This window comes from Neofelis nebulosa, chromosome 2, assembly GCF_028018385.1.
Source record: "Neofelis nebulosa isolate mNeoNeb1 chromosome 2, mNeoNeb1.pri, whole genome shotgun sequence".
Taxonomy (NCBI): Eukaryota; Metazoa; Chordata; class Mammalia; order Carnivora; family Felidae; genus Neofelis; species Neofelis nebulosa.
In genome coordinates this window covers 13,089,057-13,102,349 of record NC_080783.1, presented here as the reverse complement: position 1 = coordinate 13,102,349, position 13,293 = coordinate 13,089,057, and the positions used below count along the sequence as shown (strand labels likewise).

Sequence of the window (13,293 nt, the reverse complement as noted above, 5' to 3'; positions counted from 1 at the left end):
AGAGTGTTGTGTGTAGTTGTGGAAAAGGCTTCCAGGTTCCCAGGGCCGCCCATGACCAGCTTGAGAGCATGGCTCTGCCGGGCCCCTTAGTGTTTCTCTCGCCTGGTTTGTCCTTGACATTCTCCACAGCAGACTTCCCCGGCCCCCAGGGTACCAAGTTCTGCAGTGGTTTGCAGCTGCCGGTGGAAGCCGGGTGGCCCTCTCCTCAACTGGGAAGGTATCTTTTGTCACATGGGCTCCCCAGTCCTTCACGAACGTTCCCTCACCTTCTGGTCTACCTCCTTCCACAGACGCTCAAGTTTAGCCCACGAGATGGGGCGTCCGTGAGGCATGTCACACCCCCTCCGTCCCCCTCTTCTCCTTTCCCTCCCATTGGTGTCCAAGTGCCTATCTGGCCAAAAACAAAAGCTTCAGTGCATACTGAAGAGTATAGATCAATGCCCAGAGGTGGAGCTCATCCACGCACTCTACAAGGAAAATCCGCCTTTGGGCTCGGTGTTTCCTACTACACGTATGTGCAAAAGCATGACTTTGTGCATGTGTCTGAGAGAACCTGGGTGAATGACATGTACGTGAATGCAGATTTACGAAGTTGAAATCATGATGCGTACAGTTTTGTACTTGATTGTTCACTTATTCTCTTGTGACTATTTTCCATGGCGTTCAGTTTAAGAAACACCATTTCGAAGAAGGGAGGTGTACATCACAGTACTTTATTTAATCATTCCTCTTGAGAAATGCTTAGGCTGGTCCAGCTTGTTTTGCTGTAATGAATGCCACTGACATGTGACTGCACGCGCTGGTGTTGGTCTGTTCGTGCAAGTCTCCTCCTTGTTCCTCTGCTGCCTTAAGAGGAGATTAGAAAGTAGACCCCTTTTTCTCTTGATCCAAAGGCATCGGTATGTCCTTCAGCTTGTAACACACTGATGCTTATAGAAACTAGTCAGGTGTTTCATTTACTTGTTAATTAATATGCTGAAGGGCCCTGGAGATCTGCTTTGGTAAGTTTTAAATCTTGTGCTTAGGTTTTCTCCGATGTTGACATGCAATGTCTTTCATTTCTCTTTATTTTCCGTGATCTTATTTCCGTAACTCATCCGTCTCCCACCTCTCGTGCCAAAACACTACGTAGTCAACGATGCTAGATTGTTTTTAAAAGTAGTTTACTGATTTAGAGCGGCGATATCTGAGTGTTGAGGCTCATCTAGAAATATTGAGGAATCAAAGGGAATAAAAAAAAGAACCCCCTGAAGGGGAGGGGAAAGATGAAACAGAGGAAGAAAGTAGTCAGTCAGGAGGGCGTGATCAATGATCAAGCCGTGAAATGTTGCTGGTAACATCCCTGGAAGCAGTGTGAAATGCATGCCTCAGCATAGCCACCGCCCCCCTCCCCCCAGCTCAGGAGAGGGTGACCTTGGGTCTTGAGAGCAAACGCATGTAGAAATACATGATGGTTGTCCCACAGAAGAAACATTTGAGTGGTGATTCAGTTGTCTTAAAAGTACAACCGATTGCCAGTCCTTTAAGATGCTTTAGGTACCTAATTCCTGAGGTAGAGCCGCTCTTAACTCTTTCAGATCCCCTCACCATCTAAAGATCTAGGGTTTCAAATAGCTACGTATCAAACAGAAGAGAGTAGCTGTATTACGTGTTTTTCTGAGGGTAGAAGAGGAGAGAGTAGCTAAGTTACAGCAGCACGAAGATTTAAGTTAGATGTGGAAAACTACATCTAGCATGAGACTTGATCGGCATCAAGACTTGATGAGCATTGATCGGCATGAGCTTCTTAAACTGGAGGTCCAAGTTCCACACCTCTCCTCAAAAGGAGTAATAAGGGCGGATTGAGGAATCTTCAGCTGTAGCACTTCTTTGTGGATGCTCGGTGGACCAGATGGGTTACTAGGATCCAGCGCAGGAAAGGTCAGCTTCTCCAGAAGAGTGATTCTCAATGCCAATTTCACCTCTTCAGAACACTTCATAAAAGGCAATCGCAAAATTGGATGCATTCGAATCTCCTCTCGCAAGTTTTGACTTCATTAACAAGAAAGAATCAGGGCTCGGTTCAGAGATGGGGAAAAAAAAATCTCGGGTCCGAAAGCACGCATGAGTATGTGTACACACAAAGCCAAAATCATATAAATATGTAGATTGTTCTTTTATGAATTCGCAGTTCTTTATAACCGGGAGTTAACTGGAGCTCATTACAGAGCATATGTTTTCTTTACAAATTTTTCTAGCTATCACAATTACAACGAAGATGAAAAGTGACTTCTGTGAATCTTAGTCTGTCTTTTCTTTTTACATTAAATGTCAGCAAAATCAAAATATTGATTCAGTGGCATTAGAATGATTTCCATGGTAACCGGCTTCTATTTAAGTAGGGGATTATGACTTCCTTGTGGATAAACGTAAAAAAGAAGTGGACTTTGTGGCGAAACAGCTTTTCAGAGTGGGAAAAAATAGCTTAACGATGAGCACACACAAAAATTACATACCGAGAAAGTACAATTTAATTTTTTTAAACTTGTAATTCTATCACGCTGAAAATAAATATTTGTGACTGTATGTTAGGGTCTTCTACGATAGTAACACCTTTAAAAAAATACGCAGTGGAGAAGAAATACTGGCCACAAGTATGCGATAAATATTTTAATTGCTCTTTTTTTTTTTATTGCTTCGGTGCGGTATCTACTTGATTTTAGGGATAGATTAGATTACATCAAGGGAGTTAATTGGAAAGGAGGAGAGGCCCTACCAGCTGTGTCTCATGTATGATCCAGAAGAAGCATGTATAAGCTCACATTCTTTGCCCCCTGCTGCTCAGGTACACATTCGTCCAGTTCCTCCATAGCGTCATAATTTGAGACACTACGTGGGACAGGCAGAGACTATACCTAGGACCAACAGGCAAACATTGACTTTGGGCAAGTGATCCAACGAACCTGTTTCATTACCTTTAAAATGAGTATAAAGAACTGAACATTGATGGTGACTGTCTCCCTCACAGCCTTATGACAACCCACTGGGCTAATGCCCATGATGGTGCATCGTAGGAAGAAATTGCTACACAGCTAGAAGTTAATACTGTTTTAAGACATACTTACTGACTATCAATAGGCCTGAATAACATAAAATTTGAGTTTGGTTCAACACGTGTATTAAAGACAAATAGGAGAGGAAAAGGAAGCCCCCTCGCTGCCCCCACTCTACACGTTGGGCTGAACATTTTGTATACAACAGCCCAAATAACAGGGGAGTAGTATCCAGGCGTAATCGTCTTTTCATGGTATCATGACATTAGTATAATATTTAGTATAATGGGGGAAACGTTTCTTTAAACTTGAAATACTTCTACATGTTGGAGTCCTTTAAAAAAACAAACTAAGAATGCTTTTTTTTTTTTTTTTAATTGAGGGATAATTGACATGTAACATAGCAGTTTCAGGTGTATAACACGACGATTCAATATTTGTGTATATTGCAAAATGACCCACGCAATAAGTGTAGTTAACATCTGTCACCACAAAGAGTTACGGTTTTTTCTCTTACGCTGAGAATGGTAAAAAAACATTTTGTGAAATGTTTGTTTATTTTGAGAGAGAGAGAGAGAGTGAGACACAGGGTCTGAGCAGGGGAGGTGCACAGAGAGAGAGGGAGACACAGAATCTGAAGCAGGATCCGGGCTCTGAGCGGTTAGCACAGAGCCCACAGGGCTCACACTCAGACCCAGAGATTGTGACCTGAGCCAAAGTCAGACACTCAACCGGCTGAGCCACCCAGGCACCCTTCGGGTTATTGGGTTATTTTTCATTCTTAATTTATAATATTCGTTTGTGATTGTCCCTTTACAAAACAATGAGAAGATATTTTTTTGGAATTGGGGTCGTTTTCCTGGCTTCTGATTTTACCTCTTATAGAGATGTTTAGTGGAGTCATATCTGTGAGTCAAAAATTAGAGTATCTGCAGAGATACTTGAATCATGACTGTCCTTAAAAACTTGAAATGTGGGAGTGCCTGGGTGGCTCAGTCGGTTAAGCACCTGACTTCATTCAGCTCAGGTCATGATCTCCCCGTTAGTGAGTTGGAGCCCTGCATGGGGCCCTGTGCTGACAGCTCAGAGTCTGACCTGCTTCAGATTCTGTGTCTCCCTCTCTCTCTGCTCCTCCCCTGCTCGTTCTCTCTCTCTCTCTCTCTGTGTGCCTCTCTCTCTCTCTCAAATAAATTTAAAAAAAAGAAAACTTAAAAAAACAAAAACAAAAAACTCGACATGTGTAGTCAAGCCAGCACCAAAGGCTAAATTCACTGTAAAGTCACTGCCTTAAAAAAAAAACAAAAAAAACGAACTCCTTTTTCAAGTTACCAAATGAAGAAAGTTACATTTCACGATGCTGGTTTTCGTGCTTCCATTTATTCAGCCAGTACCGCGAGCACCTCCCTGTTGGAGTGGGGATCCAGAGGCGAATGGAACAAGTGGTCTGTTCCCTCATGTCCCCTTGTAACCAGTTTTGTTCCCAGCTTGGCAACTCAGCCTTCCGCTGTCACATCACAGAGCAAGCACTGACTTAAACTCCTTTCTAGAAACCAGAAAATCTGGCATGAGAGCCATGGGGGCTTCCTCTATGTAATTAGTTGTTTAGCTCCGAAAGGAGCAGTTTAACACATTTTAATAAAGTGCTTGTTCCTACAAAGAATATTTGCTGTTCTTTCCTTGTTCAAGGCTGACAATGGAAAGGTGCCCAAATCTGATTTTCCACCGAGAAAGCTTCAAAAGTGACCCGAGGGCATTTAAGGAGAGAGGAGGAGAAGGTTGAGTGCTTATTATCTTGGGAGAACTTTCGGGTTTCAGAATTCTGGTTTAGGGGCATAAATCAGCACCACTCAGGGCCAGCCATATACTTGTTTTTGCTCAGTTATAGACCTCAGACGTTTATAAGGTACTCTGACAGAAATTTGAAGACTATTCCGTTTACAACTCAGCCTGACATGTTAAAGAAATAGGGTCTTTAAAGGCAAACAGGCATTGGTTTCACATCAGTGCTGGCAGCATTTAACCCTCTCTCTCAGCCTTGGTTTCCTCACCTGTAAAATGGGAATAACAATAGTGATCTTGTGTGGTAGGCAAAATGGTATCCACGAGGGTGTCCAAGGGTCCACACTCCCTGGCATACTCACCCTGTGTATTCCCTGGAACTAACATACCATTGGTGGCTTGAAGATAGACGAGGTCATGTGGCAAGGAATATCAGTGGCCTCTAAGAATTGAAGGTAGTCTCCAGCTAAAAGCCCGCAAGGAAACAAGGACCTTGGTTCTGTCACTGCAAGGGACCGAATTCTGCCAACACCGAAAGTGATCTTGGAAGTGGATTTGTCCCCGGCCTCCCCAGACAAGGATACAGGTGGGCTTCCGTGTTGATTTCAGCCTGTGGGACCCTGAGGAGGGAGCCCAGCCTCCCGGGTTCTGGCTGTGCCCAGACTTCTGAGCTAAGGAACTGTGTGAGCTAAGATGAGGCTATTGATTCTTAAGCTACTGTGTTTGTGATCACTTGTTGTCACAGTGGTAAGTAATCCATCTTACCGAGTTGCTAGGCAGAAAACCTGAGGTAAGACACATTAGCAAAATGGAGGATGTGGCCCTTCCTCTCAGCACTGGGCTGTTTTCTCAGGGAGTGAAGGGGGGTTCAGACAGTGCCAGTGGCTTTCCAGACTTCCCAGGCCAGACCTTGAAAGTAAACGAGATGACAGAACCTCAGGAAACACTGACATACCAGGTAGCGCTCTTGAGTATCTGCTCAGCTTTTTCTGAATTTGCTTGGATCTTTTCCTGAGAGGGTCCTTCCTTTCTCACCCACAGTTTTTGTTCTTTCAAAGGGCTCAGCAGTGGCTTTTCGGGTGGCTTCTTTGAACCACTCATTTTGATGGCTGCAGCTTGCCCGCTTAGGGCCTTTTCCACATGACAAGTGGCACTTGTGCTTCACAGTGTGTGCCTAACGAGCGCTCGAGACCCCATGTAGCCCGGCACTAATAAAACACAATGAAAGGGGGAAAGCGAGCTCTCAAAATCTTCATAGTTCCGGCATTGGCGAGTGTTCTGGTGTGAATTCTTGTTTGTTTTATGGGATGCGATGTGGGAGATTGTCATCAGAGTCCCACATTCCTGGATTCCTCTTTCCAGGTTGACGGAATCAGAAGCTGCTAGGTTTCCTAGTGTTAAAGCCATCTGTCGAGCCAGGCGCTGCTCAGATGGAGACAGGGTTATACATCCACGGCGTGTGTGATCTTTCTCCAAACGTGCCCCGAGGCCCATGAATGAAGCAGTTTGCAAATCAATCATCACGTAACGCATCTCTCTCTCTGTCAGTCTTTGCCAAAGAGCTACCTCGCCTCCAGTGGTCTCACCCAACATCCTTCTATTAAGAATCTGGATTGAGGGGCGCCTGGGTGGCGCAGTCGGTTAAGCGTCCGACTTCAGCCAGGTCACGATCTCGCGGTCCGTGAGTTCGAGCCCCGCGTCAGGCTCTGGGCTGATGGCTCGGAGCCTGGAGCCTGTTTCCGATTCAGTGTCTCCCTCTCTCTCTGCCCCTCCCCCGTTCATGCTCTGTCTCTCTCTGTCCCAAAAATAAATAAAAAACGTTGGAAAAAAAAAAAGAATCTGGATTTGGCCTCAATTACCTCAGTGTCTCAGATTCATAAGAGGATTTTTGTCCATGTTGTCGACACAGATGGATTTTTCCCTGAGAGACCAATAAGCTCAAAGTTCCTGAGTGTGGTGATCGGGACATTCATTTTGAGGGTGTTCACTTGCAACAAATTGACACAAACTTACTGACTTAAAACACCATACCTTTATTCTCTTACAGTTTGTATGAGTCAGGAGTCTCCTCAGGGTCTCCCAAGGCTGCAATCCAGGTGCCAGCTGGAGCTGGGGTCTCATCTGTGGCTCAGAGTCCTTTCCATGGTCACGTAGTTGTTGGCAGAATTGATTTTCTTCAGGTTGAAGGACACACAATCGCTTACTTCTTCTAGGACGGGAGTGGGGTGGGGGGGAAGAGAGGGAGGAAGAGGGCGACTCTCTCACTTTTATTCTTTCCCTTCAGGGAAGGCCTAGATCTTCTTTTGAATAGCTCGTCTAGGATAATCTCCCTTTTGATGAATGGCATCCACTGATTAGGAACCTTAATTACAATGGAAAATCCCTTCACCTTTTCCCATATACTGTTAACTTAATCAATGGAGTTAAAAAAACAAAAGAAAACGAAACAAAACAAAACAAAACAAAAAAACATTGTATTCACACTCCTGCTTGCACTCAAGGAGAGAGAATTACGTAGGATGTAAGTCACAGAAGGAAGGGGTCTTTGGAACAGCCTAGAATTCTGGTTGCCTACTCAGAAAGATACAAAAGAGAATATGTACACGTAGCCTTGTTAGAAACCATCCAGCCATCTGGTTGAATACTTCAGAAGTCAGTGTGTGGAAAATTAATTAGCAATGCGAGCAGTAAACAATAATTCACCAGAATAGTACAAATGTCATAACATAATCAAAATAATTGGTAAATAAATAAGACATAACTCCCCTCTTCATTTCTCTGTCTTTCCTTTATCCCATATCAGAGAAGCCACTCCTGCTGCAAAATGCCTGGATTGTTTTGCTGAGTTGAAAGTGGAAAAAATCTCATTTCTTTTGGCTTCAGTCTTACTTGAAAGGCCTGATAAAATACACTCCTCACTCCCATAGTCTCCATGCTAAAGGACTTCTAGCACATAATGATCCAAGTAAAATAATGACACCAAAATGGTGCAAATATTTAAAATTGTGGTGTGTATAAGTGTCAGTCTATTTGATCTTTGTTGTTGGTTTTCCTCGTTGGCGAACTCTCTTGTTGACCCACTGGGCTAGTTTCACCCAGCGCGAGTCACTGTCTCACGAGTCACTGTCTCGCGAGTCACTATCCCCTAAAACACCATATGGAGGTAGGGCAGGTAATACACAGTATCCTTGATATGCCAGCGGTGCTCTCCAACATTTTTGACTGTAGTTTTCCCTAGAACCTCAGGACTGTAGGGATTAGTGGTGTTAATTTAAGCTATTTACCTTCTTGTCTTCTGCCTACCTGTTGAATAGCATTTTGATGACAAATAAAGATGAGACTGTGCGCTTCCAAGTTATGCAACTTCTGAATTAAAACAGTTTCATCAATTTCCATTTATGGGTACATGGACATACAAAATCATGCATCCACCAAGGAAGTAGAGAGAACTAGACATGATCCACATTGCAACTTGCCCCATGGTCTCTGTTTTTGTCTAGTCTTGAGCTTGGGTAGGTATTTGTCTCTTCTTTGCAATTATACAAAAGCATTAAGGAGTAATGTAGTCAGTTATTAAATTACTAATTACTAAGATTTTGTCAGACAAATGGAAGAAAAGGGTTTATAGATTGCTTTCCTTAAATAACATCTGCCTCTTTTATTTCCTCCCTGCTCTGCAATGTTCTCACTTCTTCTGTATTTCTTTAGACTTCAGCCTGGCCCCTAACGCCTGAGAGTACCATCACTTCAGAGTCTCCTTGCAGTTACATAAGCATATTCCCTGGACATTAACCCAGCTCATTACCCCAGGCAGTGTCTTTTGGAGAGTGTTTCCGATAAAAACATTCCCTTCCATTTGATTACATACAGCATTTGATATTTTACCAAACAGCTATTATATATATAACTAAATTAATGTTTAATATTAAATTTAATATTAAAATAATTATAAATTTATAGTAATTGTGTACATATGTATATGGATAGACAGATATATATGTATATATATCTATATCTATACATATCTACGTATATGTATAGATATATATATAATTTTAGGAAAATGGTGTGTTATTTATCTCAACATTCTCCATCTCATGGATAAAACAAAAATGGGAAGGAATCTTTAGTCCAGTAGTGGGTGGGCTTCCTCAAAAGCATGGTGGAAATGGGATTAGCTCATTTCAGACTAATCTAACCTTGACTACTAATCTAACCCACTTCCAACCTTGACCCTATGACCTCTTCAAGCCACCATCTTGTATGTCTCCTTGTTCAGTTGGTTTCTCAAAGGCCTTCTGCAAGTGCCTGCTCCACTGAACCAACTCTTATTTGTTCCAGATGCATAACTCATTAACCGTCTCCACCCTCACCATGCCACTGAATCCAGTCTTGGTTCCCATCTCAATGGCTTCCCCCTGTGCCTATCCTTTGTTATTTCTCTTCAGCATTATAGACATTGGTAACTCCCATGTTACTTCCGAGTGGTTCCTCACTCTACCTTCAAGAAGAGTGTGTAAAGCCATTTTTTAAGGCAGAGTGACTTCAAGTGTGCATAAATCTTGCCTTTAATTGACCTCGGTGAAACATCCACTTATTGAAGAAAGAGTGCTTTGGTTTTATGGCTGTGTGTCTGTACTGAGAGTTTCTATATTATGTATTGCTTTCTGTGATTTTTCTTGAGAAGTGGGAGGGCAGTGATTTAAGGCAAGCTTTTCAAATTTCTTTTTTGCTACAATATGTATTAAATTAAGTTGATTATATGGAGCAGAACATGGGAACACATCACCCTTTGGAAACCTCTGCTTTCTGACAACTTCATCGAACGAGAACAGCTAAAAACTATGAAGAATTAAAAGAGAGAGAGCTTACTGGAGCTAAACTCCTTCTAGCACTGAGGCTTGTGAATTTTACAGAATGGCAGTTGCACGTTTATCTGTTTGTTTTTAACTTAGTATACATTTGTTTGTAGGTCTTGTTTTCACACCCCCATAGCATGTTAGAAACAATGAATAATCAGGGGGAAAAGAACAGCAAGGATCGTTTTGTCTAATACTAAGAGGAGAGAAACAAAATTCAAAGAATTTGTAGAGTTTATGTCAAGTCTGAGAGCATCACCTGCTCAAAATGCCTTGACTACTCTCCCCCTGTATTACTTTCAGTGTTAGTAGTGATGCCCCTGAGGTTGTCATCAGTCAACAAATTTTTTTTATATTTTTTAATTTTTTTTAACGTTTATTCATTTTTTGATAGAGAGAGACAGAGCATGAGGGGGGAGAGGCAGAGAGAGAGGGAGACACAGAATCCAAAGCAAGCTCCAGGCTCTGAACTGACAGCACAGAGCCTGACGCGGGGCTCGAACTCACGGACCGTGAGATCGTGACCTGAGCCGAAGTCGGACGCTTAACTGACTGAGCCACCCAAGCATCACAGTCAACAAATATTTATTAAGTATCTGCTATGTGCTTGGCACATATGGAGAAACAGGAAAGACATGTCATGTCCCCTAAAGAACATTACAACCCAGGGAGGGCCACTGACATTTAAACAGGTAGTCATAATGCAATGGGATCAGTGTTCTGGTCGGTGAAGTACGGAATCTGTTGTGAGCATAGATCAACGGCACCCACTTCAAACTAGAAGAGATAGACACGGCTTTTCAGAGAAGGTATCTTCAACTGCTGAAAATAAAGATGCAGTATATTTTAATTTAATTTAATTTAATTTAATTTAATTTAATTTTTAAGTAAACACTGCATCCAATGTGGGGCTTGAACTCATGACCCAGAGATCAAGAGTCACATATTCTATCAACTGAGCCAGCCAGGTGCCCGGAGATGCAATGCATTTTAGAAATATTCCATGTAGAAATGCTTAAAATGAAAAAGTGTACTGCTTCTGAGTGAGAATGCTTTTATATCTCTGGAAAATGTGGCTAACCAAGCTGATTTATATTCCTGTAGTTCCAAATAACCAAAGTTCTTCTCTCCATGTATAATCTTTATTTGAGGAGTTTAGATGTCTATTGTATCTCATAGAGCCTTTCATCTTTACGAGATACAAAGGACTGGGTTATCTTTCAAAGAAAGCTAAGAGTACACAGAGATGAACTTCACAGAGATGAACTGGGGATACTCACTTCCATAGAGGAAATCAGCCTTGTATCTATATGTTAAACAGCAATGAGAAATTAAAATTAGATGTTGCCTGTTGTTACCTATTTCAATTGTATTTTTTCCCCTAACTATGTCTGGGTATATTGGCCATGATTATTTACTGGATATATAAACTTTGGAAAAGAAAAGGATATATATATATATATATATATATATATATATATATATATATACTATTTCTATCTATGTGTGATTAACTCAAGGCTATATAGATCTATTCTTCAGATGCTTTGCTCTTTCTTATATCCTTAATCAGAAGTCAGGTGTCAGTGACAGTGAATATCTTTGTTTTAACAACATGTGCACACAGCTTGACAGTGAACACAAGCAAATTAAATATAAAACCAATTGCCACATTCAAAAAATAACAGAAGAAGGAGTTATTGGTTTAGTTAACATGGTTAGATGCATTTGAGATGCTGGGACCACATTCTTCTGTGGTATCTTAAGGACGATACCTATAGCAATAAACAACTTCTATAATCTGTAATCTAGGACAAGTGGAAGGATTGGCACCTCTCTCAGTCCCCAGAGGATACAGAAATTCTGACATGTTAAGTTCCCCTCATATGGGACGGTATATTCAGAAAGGCAGCTGCTTGTGATCTGTTGATTATTCCTTCAACAAATATTTACTGACCGTCTACTATGTGCCACTTACTGTTCTAGGAGTTTGAGATACATCCATGAACAACCTTTGGAAAAAGGTGCATACCTTTGAGGTATTTCAATTCTAGTAAGAATAAGCAGTTCATAAACTATAGACATAATAAACCCATAAACTGGCAAGGATGCTGGAAGGTTATAAATGTTATGGAAGAAAGAAAAATCCGGAGCAAGGCCAAGGGGTCCAAAAGGCAGGCACACTTGAGTAGAGAGAGAAGAAAAGACTTCATCCTGATCTTTGAGTTAAGATAGTGATTTAGTCTAGACCCAATCAGGAGAAACCATATGGTAATTTGAATAAGGAGCATATACTGTAAAGAGTCATTTAACAGAATATTAAATTAATAGGAGATCAACTAGTAAGAGGGAAAGCAAACTGCAGAGAAAGCAGGAACATATGAAGAACAGCCCCTACTCTTAGGATTGAGATAGTGCCCTCCAGCCAGAGCTGAGTTCCAGGCCTTGCTGGGAGGTGCAGTTGTGAATTACTGGATGGCAGAAACATTCCTGTGGAACAGTGCTCTTGCTGGAAATCCACCTTCTGGAACTTGCCAGAGAACCTCCCTCTAAGGTGTGGGAAAAACTGTGCAGAGAAGTTTCTCATCAGAACTACTCCATCACAAGAGCCTCTGGGGTGGGGAGAGTTGCTGTAGGCAGCTGATGGCTTTTGGGTGTTTCCGGAGCCCAGGCTAGAGAAGCTGTGTGCTCTATAGGAGCTGGACATAGGGAAGCCACTTGCACGGCAGGAACTTGGCTGGTGAGCTGTTGGAACCAGGAAGCAAGATCTCACTTTGCTGCAGTGTTTTTCCAGCATCTTCTACTGACAAAGCTTAACATTGTGCCAGCTGGCCCAAGAGAAGATATTTAAAGAGCCTAGATCTCCTGTCAGAAGCAGGAAGAGGATGAGTTTAGAAGTGAGAGACAATCAATTGATAACTTGCAAAGACAGTAAGGAGATGGGGACGTGCGCTCGGTGGATGTCTTCAGGGAGAATGTTCCAAATAGAGAAGACAGTCGCTGCAAAGACCCAAAGGCAGGAAATACATAGGTAGGAGGTCAGTGTGGGGGGAACATTGTGGATGAAAAAGACAAGGCCAAGGGGCACTTGGATGACTCAGTAGGTAAAGCATGCAATTCTTGATCTTGGGGTGACGAGTTCAAGCCCCACATTGGGTGTAGAGCTTACTTAAAAAAAAAAAAAAGGCAGGGCCAAGAAAGAGGTCAGAGAGGAAAAAGAAGGTGAGACCCTTCAGGACCTGGGCCATCCTAGGACTTGGCACCCAAGGGAGCCAGTCAAAGGGTGGAGTGGAAGGGTGGCATGATGTCTGAAAAGAATCATTGTAGTGGCTGCAGTGAGGACAGACTCATAGGAGTCAGATATAGAATCAGATCAGTTAGGAGACGTTTGCAGTAATCCAGGCGAGACGTGACGGTGGCTCAGAGCAAGGTAGGAACTGTGGAATTGATGAGAAGTTGAAAAGTGTTACCTTTTTATTTGGAGCAGTTACTCATAGTCCCGCCCCATTCCTTCCTTACCAGGGATATAGCTCTAGCTCCAGACACAGGCATAGACATTGGCATTGACATAGGTATAGATACTTAGGTGTAGATATATAGACGTGTTTAGGATATACAGGTCC

At 42.3% G+C, this 13,293-nt stretch overlaps 1 protein-coding gene across 7 annotated transcripts in view; it reads left to right on the top strand.

Annotated features, from left to right (window-relative positions):
* The window catches only part of NYAP2 (neuronal tyrosine-phosphorylated phosphoinositide-3-kinase adaptor 2), a 267,223-nt gene that overhangs the window by 112,950 nt on the left and 140,980 nt on the right, over positions 1-13,293 (top strand). The gene's annotated exons all lie outside the window — the stretch shown is intronic.